Below are 15883 nucleotides of genomic sequence, written 5' to 3'. Positions count from 1 at the left end.
AGATACATTTCGAGGGACATTGAGCCGCCATCCAAAAAAGACTGAAAGACCACGTTTAGCTGAACGGCTTAATGATGGAACTCATAAGAGACACCTTCCCAGAATCAAATCTATGTAGGGAAAAAATTCTCAGAGCTTCAGCGTTATTTTTTTACCAAGTAATTATTTTATAAAACAGGTATAAAAACTCGTGTCGCGAATGTGGACTAAACAGTCTAACTGAAAACCTGATTTGAGAAATTGAAGATTAAATACAACATACATACATACATATGCTCACGTATATATCCCTTGAGGGATAGACAGAGCCAACAGTCTTGAAAAGACTGATACTGCAACGTTCAGCTGTTTGGCTTAATGATGTAATTATTCATACAAGTTGCTAGTCCATCGCCTAAAACAAGAATCCCAAGTTTATAAGCCAAATCTATGTATTTACAATATTATAACTCGATCCAGGAATATTGTGAAGTGTTTTGTTATTACATGGGTAAATGTATGTTGTAATTATAATTATGTTGTTCATTATAAACAAGAAGCGAAGTGAGGATTTAGTTCTGATTGCGTTCTGAAAAACTGTATTCATAAAAGGTTAAGTCAGTCAGTGCCGTGTGGTTCCCGGCACCAATCCAAAAAAGAATAGGACCACTCCATCTCTTTCCCATGGATGTCGTTAAAGGCGACTAAGGGATTCAAACTTGGGATTCTTTTTTAGGCGTTGGGTTAGCAACCTGTCACTAAAACAACAACCGTTCAGCTATTTCGCTTAATGATAGAGTTGAATCTCAATTCTATCATTAAGCGAAATAGCTGAACGTAGCCATTCAGTATTTTCAAGATTGTTGGCTCTGTCTACCCCGCAAGGGATATAGACGTGTATGTATGTATGTTAAGTCAGGTAATTACACAGAGCGACTTTAGGAAGTGGTGTTATATTATCATACATTCTAATATGTACTTTCCAAATGAAAAAAAATGATAATTCATAAAGGAATAATAAATACTTAATAAGAAATACGTGCCTCGTTCATCAAATGCAAAATCCCTCAATACCAAGTTTAACAGCGTGACTTACCATACCCCGTTGCACCGCTATGAAGCCAATTTGTATAAATTGACGTTATTCGCTTGGCAACGACTCGCAACGTTTTTAATGATGCGATAACGAGATATGCATCTTTAATCTCGTTTTTTATGTAACTTTTATATTATAAAATGTTGTTAGCTTTATAGTTACTGACTGATATTCGTAATTTTTATGAATATTTTTATTTAATGACATATGTTTCGAATTTTGTTAGTGTAAGGTAAAATAGAGCACTAAGTGTGTTTTCAATCGTAAAACGCGACTAAGGGACAGGCTTATAAATTTAGGATACGTCTTTAAGGCGATCGGCTAGCAACCTGTCACTATTTGAATCTCAATTCTATTATTAAGCCAAACAGCTGAACGTGGCCTTTCAGTCTTTACAAGAATGTTGGCTTTGCCTATCCCACAAGGGATATAGACGTGACCATATTTATGTTTGTATAGAATGTCATTGTGTTAAAAAATAGCGATTATAATATTTTCCAAATACAAAATTAAGTAAAACTGATTTAAACAAAACTCATCACACCACAACTCAGCATTTGGTCGCAATTTTCCACAAACCAATTTGAAACTTAATTAAACTGTATGTGTGTATGTATGTTTAATACCGCGGCGTCGCCCGCCACTTGGTTTGCCGAATATTGATGGAAGATAAACCATTTTCGCGAAATGAAAATATTTATGGTTGAAATATTATGTTTAAAATGTAATTTTTCGAACATTGTTCTCGTTTAATGCCGTGTGGTTTCCGGTGCTACCACTCAATCACTTTCCCATGGATTTAGTAAAAGGCGACTACGGGATAGGCTTATAAACTTGGGAGTCATCTTATAGGCGATGGGCTAGGAAACTGTCACTATTTGAATCTGAATTCTATCATTAAGCCAGACAGCTGACCGTGGCCTGTTAGTCTTTCAAGACTGTTGGCTCTGTCTACCACGCAAGGTATATCGACGTGATGATATGGATAGATGGATGGTTCTCATATAAATAAATTTATTTGTATGAAAATAAACTCTTTAAATTTTTTACGGCTGCTTCTACTATCGTGTAGATTGTAGAAGTCTGTCAAGTCTGTCTGTATGTATTCCATGGCCCAAAAGCTGAGCCAAGCCCTGTATATGTAAACTACGAGGCTTAGAACCTTACCAGTAAATTACCGGTAATAACAATAAGACTCTTTTTACTACTCTGTGAGAAAATGACAAGTACCTGAAACAAAAAAAGGAAATATGTAAAACGATTTTTGCATATAAGTAAGTCAAAATATAACCTACATCTAATGATGATACAATATTCCAATTTCATGCTTGACCGGGTGGCAGTTTTTAATTGCTCAATCATAATGCCATCAAAAACATCCTGTAAAAAACCCCAAGTCTCGCAGCTCAGTCTTTCTACCGGTAAAAAATTGTGAGATCCATGTAATACCAAGTCGGTTAATCTAAATTAGTCTGGCTTGCTTCGAGGAAAGGATGGTACGGCCGTGCCGTTTTTTTTTACTCGACTTGGCGGGGCACTGCCGTGCCCCCAGATTTTAATGGCCTTTGTATAATCGGTGTCCTCACATGTATCAAGGGTCCTATAACCGCGATTCCGGTGACTAAGTGATGGAAAAACTTCGGTTAATCCAGCTTGGGTGATAAATTAATTTGTATTGAATGATTTTAAATTTCGTTATAGGTATGTATTAGTTATCATAGTTTCAATTTGCAAGTCTGATATAATATTCTGTCCTTCGTCGAGTGTTTTTAACATTGCTGACTTTATCTAACCCGTAGGGGATAAAGGCGTGATACATGTACCTACTTGCGTTTCCTCTTTTATTCACTAGGTTCATAAGTTGCACATTCAAGGCACACATTCCCCGATTCCTGAATTGACTCTGAAAAATTTGGGGCCTCCATGATGTAACGGTTTTAATATTCACATCCGTAATTAAAAAATTATTTGGCAAAATTTACGATAACTGTGTTATTTTACCGCAAAAAAAAACACAGGAACTGATGTGCGAGTGAAAAAATAAACGTATGAGCTGACAAGGTGAACATACATACATATAACCACGTTTATATCCCTTGCGGGGTAGACAGAGCCAACAGTCTTGTAAAGACTGATAGGCCACGTTCAGCTATTTGGCTTTAAGATAGAATTGAGATTCAAATAGTGACAGGTTGCTAGCCCATCGCCTAAAAGAAGAATCCCAAGTTTATAAGCCTACCCCTTAGTCGCATTTTACGACATCCATGGGAAAGAGATGGAGTGAATCTATTCTTTTTTGTATTGGTGCCGGGAACCACACGGCACAAGGTGGAACATATTCTATAAGAAGATATTAAAACATGAGAAATATTATGAATGTTTTCGCTAAGGGCGATCTTATCAGCGCTCGTGATCGGCGAGAAACATGTTAGAAATCATGTGCACGATTGGTTTCACACCAAAAAATAACTATAAATAAAACAAAAAAAGCCTAATAAAAAAAAATTATTATAATAATATAAAAAATAAACCAACAAACACATCTAAATATAAATATATGGTGAGGTTCCCGGCACCAATACAAAAAAGAATAGGACCACTCCATCTCTTCCATCTTTCCCATGGATGTCGGAAAAGGCGAATAAGGGATAGGCTTACAAACTTGAGATTCTTTTTTTAGGCTTACTTGTCACTATTAGAATCTCAATTCTATCTTAAAGCCAAATAGCTGAACGTGGCCTATCAGTCCGCTCAGGACTGTTGGCTCTGTCTACCCCGCAAGGGATATAGACGTGATTATATGTATGTATGTATATAAATATATCAATCCCGCGGGAACTCAGTGATAAAAAGTAACCTATGTGTTATTCTGGATCTTCAGCTACCCACATACGAAATTTCATCGTAATCGGTTCCGTAGGTTTTGCGTGAAAGAGTAACAAACATCCATACTGACATCTTGACATACAAACTTTCGCGTTTATAATATTAGTAGGATAAGGGGGTTAACGTTTTTGCGACGTACTCATATATTTTATTACGTTGTTTTCAGATCATACATACATACATACATATAATCACGTCTATATCCCTTGCGGGGTAGACAGAGCCAACAGTCTTGTAAAGTCTGATAGGTTCAGCTATTTGGCTTTAAGATAGAATTGAGACGGATTATATAGAGGTTTTATTACATATTGTAAGGACAATAAGTGTATAGAAAAATGTAATATCAGGTTGTGGTAGAAAATTACAGCCCCTACCGTAATTTTAGGAGCAATTCTAACACGCAATACTTGACCCAAAAACCTGAATACACTTTCATGTGCTAAGTATTATATTTTGGCAGTAGACGGCCTCTGTGGCGCAGCGGTAGTACGCTTGCCTGTGACACCAGAGGTCCCGAGTTCGAATCCCGGCCAGGGCATGATGAGAAAAGAACTTCCTCTGATTGGTCTGGGTCTTGGATGTTTATCTATATAAGTATTCATTACAAAATATAGTATGGTTCAGTTAGTATATTGTAACACAAGTCTCGAGCTTACTTCGGTGCTAACTCATTCTGTGAAATTTGTAAAAAAAAAAGTAACATTATTTTGTTTATAGTAAGATGTTATTGTATTTTCCTTATATTTTCACAATTTACATACATGCATATAATCACGTCCTTGCGGGGTAGAAAGAGCCATCAATCTTGAAAAGACCACGTTAATTGATGGAAATAAGATTCAGACAGGTTGCCAGTCTACGAGAACAATCCCAAGATTATAAGCTTTTCCCTTAGTCGCCATTTACGATGTCCATGGGAAAGATATGAAGTGGTCTTATTCTTAAATTACAATTTCGCAGAATAAAATGCAAGTCATAAAACTTTTAACCAGATTTTTCCAAAAATAATTCATCTGTAATAATCATTAAGTATTATTTCGTTCTTCTGTAGGACCTAACGTGTATATTACAAGTAAATCCAAAATTCTAAAACTATACTCACTAAAATTTTATAGCGGTCAATCTATCTACATTAAATGTCATCTGAAATTGCCAACAAAAGCTACCAATTCCCAAAAAATTATACACATTTCCACACCCTATTCAAACTGCAAGTCTTTATGGCGGAAAGTCTAGGAAATAATTCAGATCCAGGCGTCCCAATGGCGCCGTCTCGAGACTGAATCGATCGTCGACTCATGTCTACAAAATGCACGAAAACAAAAAGTCGCAACTGGCAACATTGTCATCTGAGTAATAAGTTTTAAGAGCATTTAAAGTTTCGCAAGTATTTTTATCCTTTTTAGCAAGGAGCAGAGCTACGTTTTATTTTAAACTAGCTGTGCCCGCGAGTTCATCCGCGTGGAATAGTTATTTTGGGCATCATTGAAGCCCTCAAGAATGAATAATTTTCCTCGTTTTTACACATTTTTCATTATTTCTTTGCTCGTTATAGTTGCAGCGTAATGTTATATAGCCTAAAGCCTTCCTCAATAAATGGTCTATTCGACGCAAAAATAATTTTTCAATTCGAACCAGTAGTTCCTGAGATAAGCGCGTTCAAACAAACAAACTCTTCAGCTTTATAATATTAGTACAGATTTTAAATAAATCAGTCACTTAATTAAAGAGTTTATTTATTTATGATATTATTGATAGTGTTTGATTTGTGAAAATTGGCGATAAATCGTCGTTTCTGGAAATATATTAATGAGTTTTAAATATGAAACCCTTGCTTGGTAGATTACACAAATATATATTATCTCTCGATATATTTAATTTTACAAAAATATATTTTCAATAGATTTCGTTAAACAAACCGGTATCACACGGTGCGTCAATATTTCGATACTGCAAATAAAACATACGATATTTAAAACGTGTGTACACTACCACTATTTTTACTGTAAATATCAATTTCATACCGGCATCTGGTGTATTTTTAGGATAATTATCATTTTGATCCTCTTCAGACTGTAGATGAAGCATATGAACTAAGTAGGTATCGTGGCAAATAGAAAGATGTAATTTCTGCCTATTTCACGGAAAAAGATATCTGATGGAATGTTCACGTATAAAATTTCAGATTTTAAATTTTTATTAGTAATTTCATATGGAAATTTTAATATTAGATTCTATATCATAATGTTTTAATTCCTAGATATAACTTGATAACCCTAAAACACATGTTATGTGTAATTTAAAAAAAATAAATTAAAAAATTTCTCACTTTTGAACGCGATTTCAAAATTGAGAAAGTTTTAAATTTTAATTTTTTTATTATATTCATTCCGATTATCATTGCTCGTTTATAGCAATTAACGTATTATATAGAAATAAAATTAAAAAGATAATTATTAGATCACTCTACATTGACATAATTTCATCAAAGCCCAATGTAGGTAAAAAAGTAAATAATTTTTAAAAATTCTTAATTATGGGACATTTCGAACATCACTTAATAAATGTCTACATTTTGGTTTCAAAATAACGTCAAATGTATATCGCAAAGTATCATTAGGTAAACGTATACGCAAATTTGAAAAAATGTCTGAATAAAAACTCACGAATTTTATCCATAGTCTCTTCCCAGAAAAGGGCGTGGTGTATGTAGGTATTTTATCCAGAAAACAGACCTCCTCATGGGCCAATGAAACTCATTAATAGACTGTTTAATCGCTACTTTATGGGAAGACATTACCCAATTGGCTATCAGTGGATGTTTATGGCCAGCGATGACCCTTATGACTATAGAGCTAAGGGCCAATATCGCAGTGCCATTTATCGGTTCGTAAATGTAATGTAGGGAAAAACAGCTTTCAAATTAGTAGTAACTGTTTTAGGATGCCTAATATCAGTTTAGTCAGTACAGTATACACTGCGTTTAATACTATGTGATCAAGTCCCATGCAGGGCAACTTGATATGCAGTTGACTGTACTAAACAAAACTCCTGCGTCGGGTTAAATGGACCTTGGGATTTTTTGCAGGGAGAAGGTGCAACTGAGGCAAACAAAATTATGCCAAAAAATATTATGCTTTTTAATTATGAGACCCAATATATATTATAAATATATTTTTTTAGTTTGACCCCACAAAGTTCTGTCAGAATCTGAATTTTGAATAATAAAGTGTAAATAAATAAACAAATATGGATAAATTATTTGATAAGAGAGACAAAATAAAACGAATAATTCAACGTTTCACACGCCTATTCATAAATAAACCGACATCACAGTTGCAAAACTGCAATAAATTTCGCGAACAAGAAATTTCACAAGCATGCAAATGTAATGCAAACAAACATACAATTTACTATAAACTTGTGAGTTCTTTATAATTGTTAGCAAGTTGTTTTAGTGCTAGGGTAAATAAGAAGTTTCGAACTCTCATATATGTGTCAGATTTTGAGTAACACTTTATGAAACGAATTATGTTGAAATTATGGCAAATGCACTACGAAGAAAGCCTAGTGTGTTTATTGATGAACTAATGAATAAGTTTTTCACTTGAAAAAAAGGGAAATAAGTCGGGATTAATAAATTTGTGATATTTGAAATCAAGAAATTTGTTTTATTGCACTGCATTTAACAATATTTGTACTTATTTATTATTAAATATAAAAACATGCACTCTTGAACTATTGCGTCGTAATATAATTTTGAATTACCTTCTTTAAGTTCTATTATGAAAATAAAACATATTCAATTTTTCTAACTGGCCAGTGACATGAAAGGAGGTTTGCGTTTGGCGGCCGAAATACATATTGTAATAAGTTCCATCAAAGATAAAGCTTGTAATTATGTAATTCTTCTTTTAGGCAATAGGCTAGCATAATGTCATTATCTCTGATTAACAACCTAACGTTACGTGAACCAGATTTACGGATGTTCAAGGCGTCGTGTCTTGTTATCGTCTTAGTCAAAATTTTGATTGTCCTTTTTTTTTTCATTAATATGTCAGTCAGTTTTGTTTATCTAAAAGTCAAGTCGAAGTGTATGTCTGTCCATAGAGGCTGAACGGCCGCTACAATTGTAATTTAAGATCGATCAATTCAGGTAAGTAATGATGTGTCAACTCCGTACTATGCTCCGTGACCATAAAAACTAAACCCAGCTTACACTATGGTTATTTTTTATTGTAACTTACTATACTGTAAAGTGTGAATAATGAGTGAGTGAGACCAAAAACTCGATGCATCATCTCCTTCTGAAAATAGATTTAAATTCATCGTCCAGTGTCTCAATTCGCCTGAGCTCGTAAAGTGTGCAAAAATCTGCGCTTGCGTCACTTAGATCTATAGCAGTGCAGTGAAGATGACAAGTCATGAGCGATTAGCGTTTTTTTTTTGAAACCTGGGATCAGGGGATTGTTTACGAGTATGATAAATATTAGCTGATAAATTTGTTTATAAATATTACAACTGTGTGTGTGCAACATAATATTTTCTGTTCTGTCGGGAAATAGTTTCGTTAATTTTACACTTTTTTTGCAATTATTTAGTAGTTTTAAGACCACGAGCATAAATTTTGATATCACCAACTGCAAGATTTTAGCTCAAATTTCAGGATGACAGAAATGTTTCATCTCTTAATAATGGGGATTTTTCAAACTTTTAAATTAAGAACTAGTTAGGTATTTTAATATTTTTCATCTTATTAATTACTAGCGACCCGCCCCGGCTTCGCACGGGTGCAAAATTATAAATGTTATTATACATAAAAACCTTCCTCTTGAATCACTCTACCTGTTACAAAAAACCGCATCAAAATCCGTTGCGTATTTTTAAAGATTTAAGCATACAGACAAACAGACTAAAATAGCGACTTTGTTTTATACTATGTAGTGATGACCTTGAAAGACGGTAATACAGTAGGTACTTCGCCTACAACTTGTACCATTTCCCTCAAGACATGAATCACGAATTAAGACACTCCGCGCCGCCGTCAAGGTTATTTTTATGGTCAAGTGCCGGCTGTAACGACCAGATACGGAATTAACTCTCTAGTTAGATAAAATGAATTTACGAAAGTAACTGCGATAAAAGAGAAGTTAATCTGATAAAACGACATGTAATATTTTGATTGTATACTAGCTTTTATAACAGGGCTCGCCTCCCGTGTAAATTGACGTCCGGTGAAAATGCTGCAGTGTAATTTGTTCCGCCGCTTCTCTTACACATGCGCTTTGGAAGCGGTAGTAGTTCTAATTAGATTTAAATGATGTGACGTCAATAAGTGATACCTTGTATCCAATTTTGAAAATAAATCTATTCTATTCATGTTAATTTGCAAAACATGTAGCTTGTTAGTCTAAACGGTTTTGTCTATCTTTCTACCACATATCATCAAAATTGGTACAGTAGTTTTTGAGTTTATTCGTTACAAACAAACAAACAACTAATATTTTCTCTTGATAATATTAGAATGAACCTATAACCACCCAGTCTGAGTTTATCGTGTACATACCATAAGTACAGACAAGACGGACGATTTAATTATTATAATAGGTATCTATGTATGTAGAGATTAGCAGCATTCCACCCATACGAAGCCGAGGCGAGTCACTAGTTTGATAAGAGATATACATGAAGTAAGCTTTTCACACATACATATCATCACGTCTATATCCCTTGCGGGGTAGACGGAGCCAACAGTCTTGAAAAGACTGATAGGCCACGTTCAGCTGTTTGGCTTAATGTTAGAAATGAGATTCAAATACTGACAGGTTCCTAGCCCACCGCCTAAAAGAAGAATGCCAAGTTTGTAAGCCGACCCCTTTGTCGCCTTTTACGACATTCATAGAAAAGAGATGGAGTAGTCCTATTCTTTTTCTGTTGGTGCCGGGAACCACACGGCACTTTAATCTTTTCACTTTTTAAAAATACAACGAAATCTATATTTTTTTTCCTGGCGAGTTTTTGACTGACCGTGTTTAAATAATTTGCATCGGTAACCATTTTCCATGAGCTAAGTTAAATAAAAACATCTGTTACCAACAGTTGTATCTGAAAAAACTATAAATTAATCAGCTTTAATCAATCTTAATTATTATGCATAAGGGGATGGAGTTGTTATCTTGGTAAATGATGCATTGAATTAATACTTACTTACGGTAATATTAATAAGTCTGCACTTATTTATTTACATGATTAATGTCTCTTTTGATTTGCGTATTTTTTTTCGCATATTTCTTTTTAACCTAATCTTTTTTGACATAACGGTTTTGGCATAAAATATTTTGGCATAATGTATTTCGTGCAAAATTAATTTTTGCATACGGCTAAATATGACATAATTTACTTATAGGCTAGGTTAGGTTAGATTTATGTTTCAAATAGATATACGTAAATCATTATGCGAAAGAAAGTTATGCTTTAAAACATTATGCTAAAATACGGTATACTACATTACATTATGGCTTAATTTTTTATGCTTAAAGATAGAGACCAATTTAAGTTGCATTATCACTACTTCAAAGACAATTAGGAGACGGAAAGACAATTAGGAGATGAAAAAGACTTTTGAAAGTGGAAGGCCAAGACGAATGTACAGTCAACGGAATATCAACCTACCCAAATTAATTGTAAATTCAACTCTATTGCCGCGTCATAAAGTCCGATGCAGGGTAACTCGATATGCGTTTAACTGTACTGACGCGGATGACGTCCTGGCGAAAAAGACAGGTCAAGAGTACCCTAAACCGTTAAGCTTACATAAATGAATGAATGAAGCAAGAGAAACATGCAGAGATAACAAGAAGGAGTAAGGTAGTCATTGCTTAGCTCTCCACAAAAGAGGCGTGATTTTATTTATGTATGTATTTTTGGAGCATACTACGTCCAAGTTAATTCTGTCGGAGCCGCGCTCCTCTGTCATTACCTACGTAGCCGTGCGGAAGATCTTCCTTTGTGGACGAAAACTTCGTTTGTTTAACGGCCTCTGTGGCGCAGCGGTAGTACGCTTGTCTGTGACACCGGAGGTCCCGGGCTCGAATCCCGGCCGGGGCATGATGAGAAAAGATTTTTTTCTGATTGGCCTGGGTCTTTGATGTTTTATCTTAAAATATAGTATCGTTGAGTTCTCGTAACACGAGTCTCGAACTTATTTCGAGGCTAACTCAATGAGTGTAATAATAATTTATTTATTGAGCCTGAACGTAGCCTGTTCACTCTGTTCAAGACTGTTGCCCTTGTCTATTCCGCAAATGATATAGACGTGAGTATATGTATGTTACGTAGTTAGAAGTTGACAGTACACCTTACGGTCATTGCAACGTTCATAAACTTTGAATTTCATTTAGAAAATCTAAAACAGTACTTATAAGACAGTGTGCAGACTCAGCCTATTTACCTCACTCATAAAACAACTGACTGACTGCTGACGCGCGCTGGCGACCTGCCAATGGGTTCCGGGTTCAGTGCCGGCTCAGCATATAGCTTTCTGCTTAATTTGGTAGCCATTTTGGCATTACGGCTGTGGTTCAAAAGGTTTATCGTCCGTGGAAAACGAATGAATGATTTTATAAATTTACTCAGATTTTATTAACGGTGTGGTTCCCGGCACCAATACAAAAAAGACTAAGAATCTTTCCCATGGATAGGCTTACAAACTTGGGATTCCTTTTTAGGCGATGGGCTAGCAAACTGTCACTATTTGAATCTCAATTCTATCATTAAGCCAAATAGCTGAACGTGACCATTCAGTCTTTTCAAGACTGTTGGCTCCGCCTCTCATTCGGTGGCTCTGTCTACCCCGCAAGGGATATGGACATGACCATATGTATGTATGTATGTTTAACGCCCTTTTTGAGAGGATACTAAATGATAGAGTGACAGAAAAAAAAAATCTAGTCAGATTTTCTAATGTTTTTGAGGCTTCGCTTTAGATTTATGTGGAAAGAAAATAAATAAAATTCAAAACAGGTAAAGTTCTTTTTTATGCGAAAGAACAATTTGCTTTAATTTTTTTCTTCCTAGAAATACAATTCGCATATTTACAAAATGATTTATTATTACGAGTACGTATTGAAAAAGTGTACCGGCACTAACCATAGTATCTATACCAATAGAACCACCTTCCTCAAGGATGTGTCATGCTTCAAGGACAGTTTTATAAATTTGGGCTTCTTCTTTTAGGCGACTTTCGCATTTATAATATTAGTAGGATGTATACTAACCGTTGCAAAAATATTTTGCGGTAACGTTGTCACCTGCATATAGCGAATGATGTCACCTGTTTATCTGGCCAGAAGGCCACTTGCACTGTAGTGATGCCACTCAAATATTTATTGTCCTGATAATTTTGGATATGCACGTCATTTTATAACTTCCTCGTATGTAATAAATTGTTCATTGGACTAAGATGATAACAATGAAATTGCATCAATTATCATATATTTTAAAAATTAGCCGACAGATATCTGTGATGTTAGGTTTATCACAAAACTACTGCATATAGTCACAGCTAAATATCTTGCGGTGTAGAGAGTTAACAGTCTTGCAAAGACTGATAGGCCACATTCAGCTGTTTGGCTTAATGATAGAATTGAGATTCAAATAGTGACAACTAGCCCATCGCCTAAAAGAAGAATCCCAAGTATATAAGCCTGTCCCTTAGTCGCCTTTTACGACATCAATGGGAAAGGGAGGGATTGATCCTATTCTATTTTCTATTATTGCCGGGGACCACACGGCCCTTAATTGACTTTCACGATTTGCAATGGAAGAGTTGCAGATGGTACGCACTATAGTTTTTTTTCGCTATCAAAACCAACATGGAAGTAACAATCTACATATATTCTTATAACAATTGTAAAAGTTCTTTGCGTTTGTTTGAGTTGCGTTTGAGGAGTTGAGCAAAATTCTCCAACAAATTTCTCTCATTCCGATCTACAATCAGATAATTAATTTAGCGTTATTCCATTCCATTTAGGATAAGCCTTATAGGCCCCCTCTCCTTATCCTTGATAAAGAATACCCACGCAATTTGTTTATCAGTCGGTCGTCTAAAACCATCGGATTTGAGAACCTCTTTTGTCAATGTAGGTCCAGAATCTAGACTCAAAATAATTCTGCGCTTTATCTCTCCAAGGCCAGTTGTAAAGATATGCAAATTCGTAATTAATGAGTGCTTACATGACAAATATCTTGAGATGTGTATTTAATACAAACGCGAATTATCTCGTGTTTTCGTCAATTTATGCGTATAGAAGAACATACATATTATTTTTCATTTTATATACATACATATAATCATGTCTATATCCCTTGCGGGGTAGACAGAGCCAACAGTCTCGAAAAAACCAATAGGCCATATTCAGCTGTTTGCCTTGGCTTAATGATAGTTTTGAGATTCAAATAATGACAGTTTGCTAGCCCATTGCCTAAAAGAAGAACCGTAAGTTTATAAGCGTATCATTTAGTCGCCTCTAACGACATCCATGGGAAGAGATGGAGTGGTCCTATTCTTTTTTGCTGTTGTTTTCGTTTTAGATTTCGAATTTAAGAAATATAGTTTTTAATCTTTAATTTCTCAAGTCAGGTGAAAACCTGTTAAGTCCACATTCGTGTCACGAGTCTACTAAAAGAAATTTAGGAGTACCTTTATGAAAAATTTAGAACTAGATATTATAAGTTTCGTTTTTATACCTGTTTTACAAAATAATTACTTAGTAAAAAAATAACGCTGAAGCTCTGAGAATTATTTCTCTGAAATAGATATTTAAGTAAGACTTACAATTAATTTGACCTAATTCCGTTAAGTCTTAGTTAGGTACTTGGTGCCTAAATCTTATACGCAGGTGCAAATTATAAGCCCTTAAAAGATATTATAACGGCGTTTAATTTATTTTCCGGAGCCCTAAATCCCTCGTGAATTATGTTTCAGGCCTGTAACTCTTAAGTGGATTGTCCCTTATTGTCGGTATTTATTTACAGACACGTCCAGACTAAACTAAGGTAAATAAATAACAATTTGTACATTTTAATTACTTGGAGAATGTTCGGGAATTTTACCGAATTTTGAAAGAGGCGTGATTTTTATGTATGTATGTAACCAGTCATGGCATGCAATAATAAACCCGGAATAACATAAAGGCAACTTTTTATCCCAGAGTTCCCGCGGAATTGAAAGGGTTTCCATGCGGACGAAGTCGCGGGCGGCCTCTACTATAAAACACATATGTCATACATTGTTACAATCAGAATACGATCTATTAGCACGTGGCGAGGCGGGCCGTCGCACATCAGCGAAGATGTGGTAATTGCCGCTTTTTGCATTTATCTGAGAGAGTATCGCTAAGGTCTACATACTGTGTGCTATTGTGGAGCAGACGGTGAGACGCCTATGTTAAGAATTGGCTCAAATCCGTTAGATTGATATGTTAAACTAAAAATAAAAATGGCCGTTGTAATATGAAAATTCCGTAAGTGAGTAAAGGACGTGTTAATCGATTCGTCTATCATTCTGATATACTCGTAGGTTTATTTTAAATGGTAATGACAGCAATACCTCTACATGGATGTGGTAAAAAGCGACAAAGGGTGTGACAAATAGAATAGTGATTATTCTTGTAGGCGATGGACTAGCAAGGAAAAAATTAACGTGGCCTTGCAGTTTTTCAAGACTGTCGGCTCTGTCTATCCCGAAAGGGATATAGACGTGACTGTATAGGGGGGTAGGCAGACATATAGCGGTAGCAGTTCTTTCCCATCATCCACAAGGATTTTGCGCGGAAAATTGCGAAAAATACGCGATTTACTTTCAATTTCCCTTTGTGAAACAACGAATTGTTTTGCCTTCAATTTCGTTGTAAAATTTAACATCGAAATTCACAATGAGGCGGGGGTTAAGCCCCAAATTTCAGAAGCCCTACTGGGAAGCCGTTTAATTGGATTTGATCCGACGTCAGCGGGCGGCCTGTGCATTGCCCGCACCTAAATGACATGCCACAAATTGTTCTGTATTTATAGTTTATTCGCCATTCCTTTAGTCGCCTTTTACGAAAACGGATAAGATATGGACTGATCCTGTTCTATTAAAGTCCGGGAACCACACGGCACTTTAATAGAATGATCTAGTATGACTAGATGACCTAAAAACCTAACTGTTTGGTTTCCTTCCACCCAAAGGTTGACTGGAAGAGATTGCTTTAGCGATAAGTCCGCCTTTGTACCATCTATATCTGCTTTGTGTTGTTTTGTATGTTTTATCTTATGGTGCAATAAAGAGTTTTATCTATCTATCTATATATCTGATTCAAAGTTCCTGGCTTGGACTTTGACTACAATTTGTATTTTCTTATATATTTAAAACTTTATTGCACAAATATAATGTATTGCGGAATTGATGCCTGTTGGCATTCTCTACCAGTCTACCAGCTGACCAAACAGAATAAGTTGATGGTGCGTTACTGGCAGTATTTGTCTAAAATAAGAAGCTACAACTAAATATATTTATTTAGTTTGACCCCACATAAAGGTCTCTGTCAGACCCAATGGTTGACTGGTACATAATGCTTCTAGCATTAAGTCCGCCAATTGTGCTATACATTTGTATTTTGTGCAATGAAGTTTAAATAAGTAAATAAATAATAAATAGTCCACCTAACTGTCGAGCTATACTTACTTATATCCAAAACTAGCGTCGGCCCCACAAGGAAACGCGCATAGCTCACTTCCGGCAATTCCTGTGACTCACTGCGCATGCGCATACTGTGTATTGTTTTACAAGCTACAGTATATTATCATCTTTGTAAAGCGTAAACTTTGTTGTGGCAGGTTGTAGCTATCTGCCTATCCCTCTATTACTATTCATCCTTGAGG

General features: G+C 35.4%; 1 protein-coding gene across 1 annotated transcript in view; it reads right to left on the bottom strand.

Moving 5' to 3' along the window:
* Positions 1 to 15883, bottom strand: part of LOC106129064 (microtubule-associated protein futsch) — a 156344-nt gene that overhangs the window by 133824 nt on the left and 6637 nt on the right. The window lies entirely within an intron of this gene.

The sequence above is a fragment of the Amyelois transitella genome, chromosome 16 (genome assembly GCF_032362555.1).
Source record: "Amyelois transitella isolate CPQ chromosome 16, ilAmyTran1.1, whole genome shotgun sequence".
In the NCBI taxonomy this organism is placed as follows: domain Eukaryota; kingdom Metazoa; phylum Arthropoda; class Insecta; order Lepidoptera; family Pyralidae; genus Amyelois; species Amyelois transitella.
The sequence above is the reverse complement of the archived record's forward strand: the minus strand, read 5'-3'. Positions and strand labels throughout refer to the sequence as shown.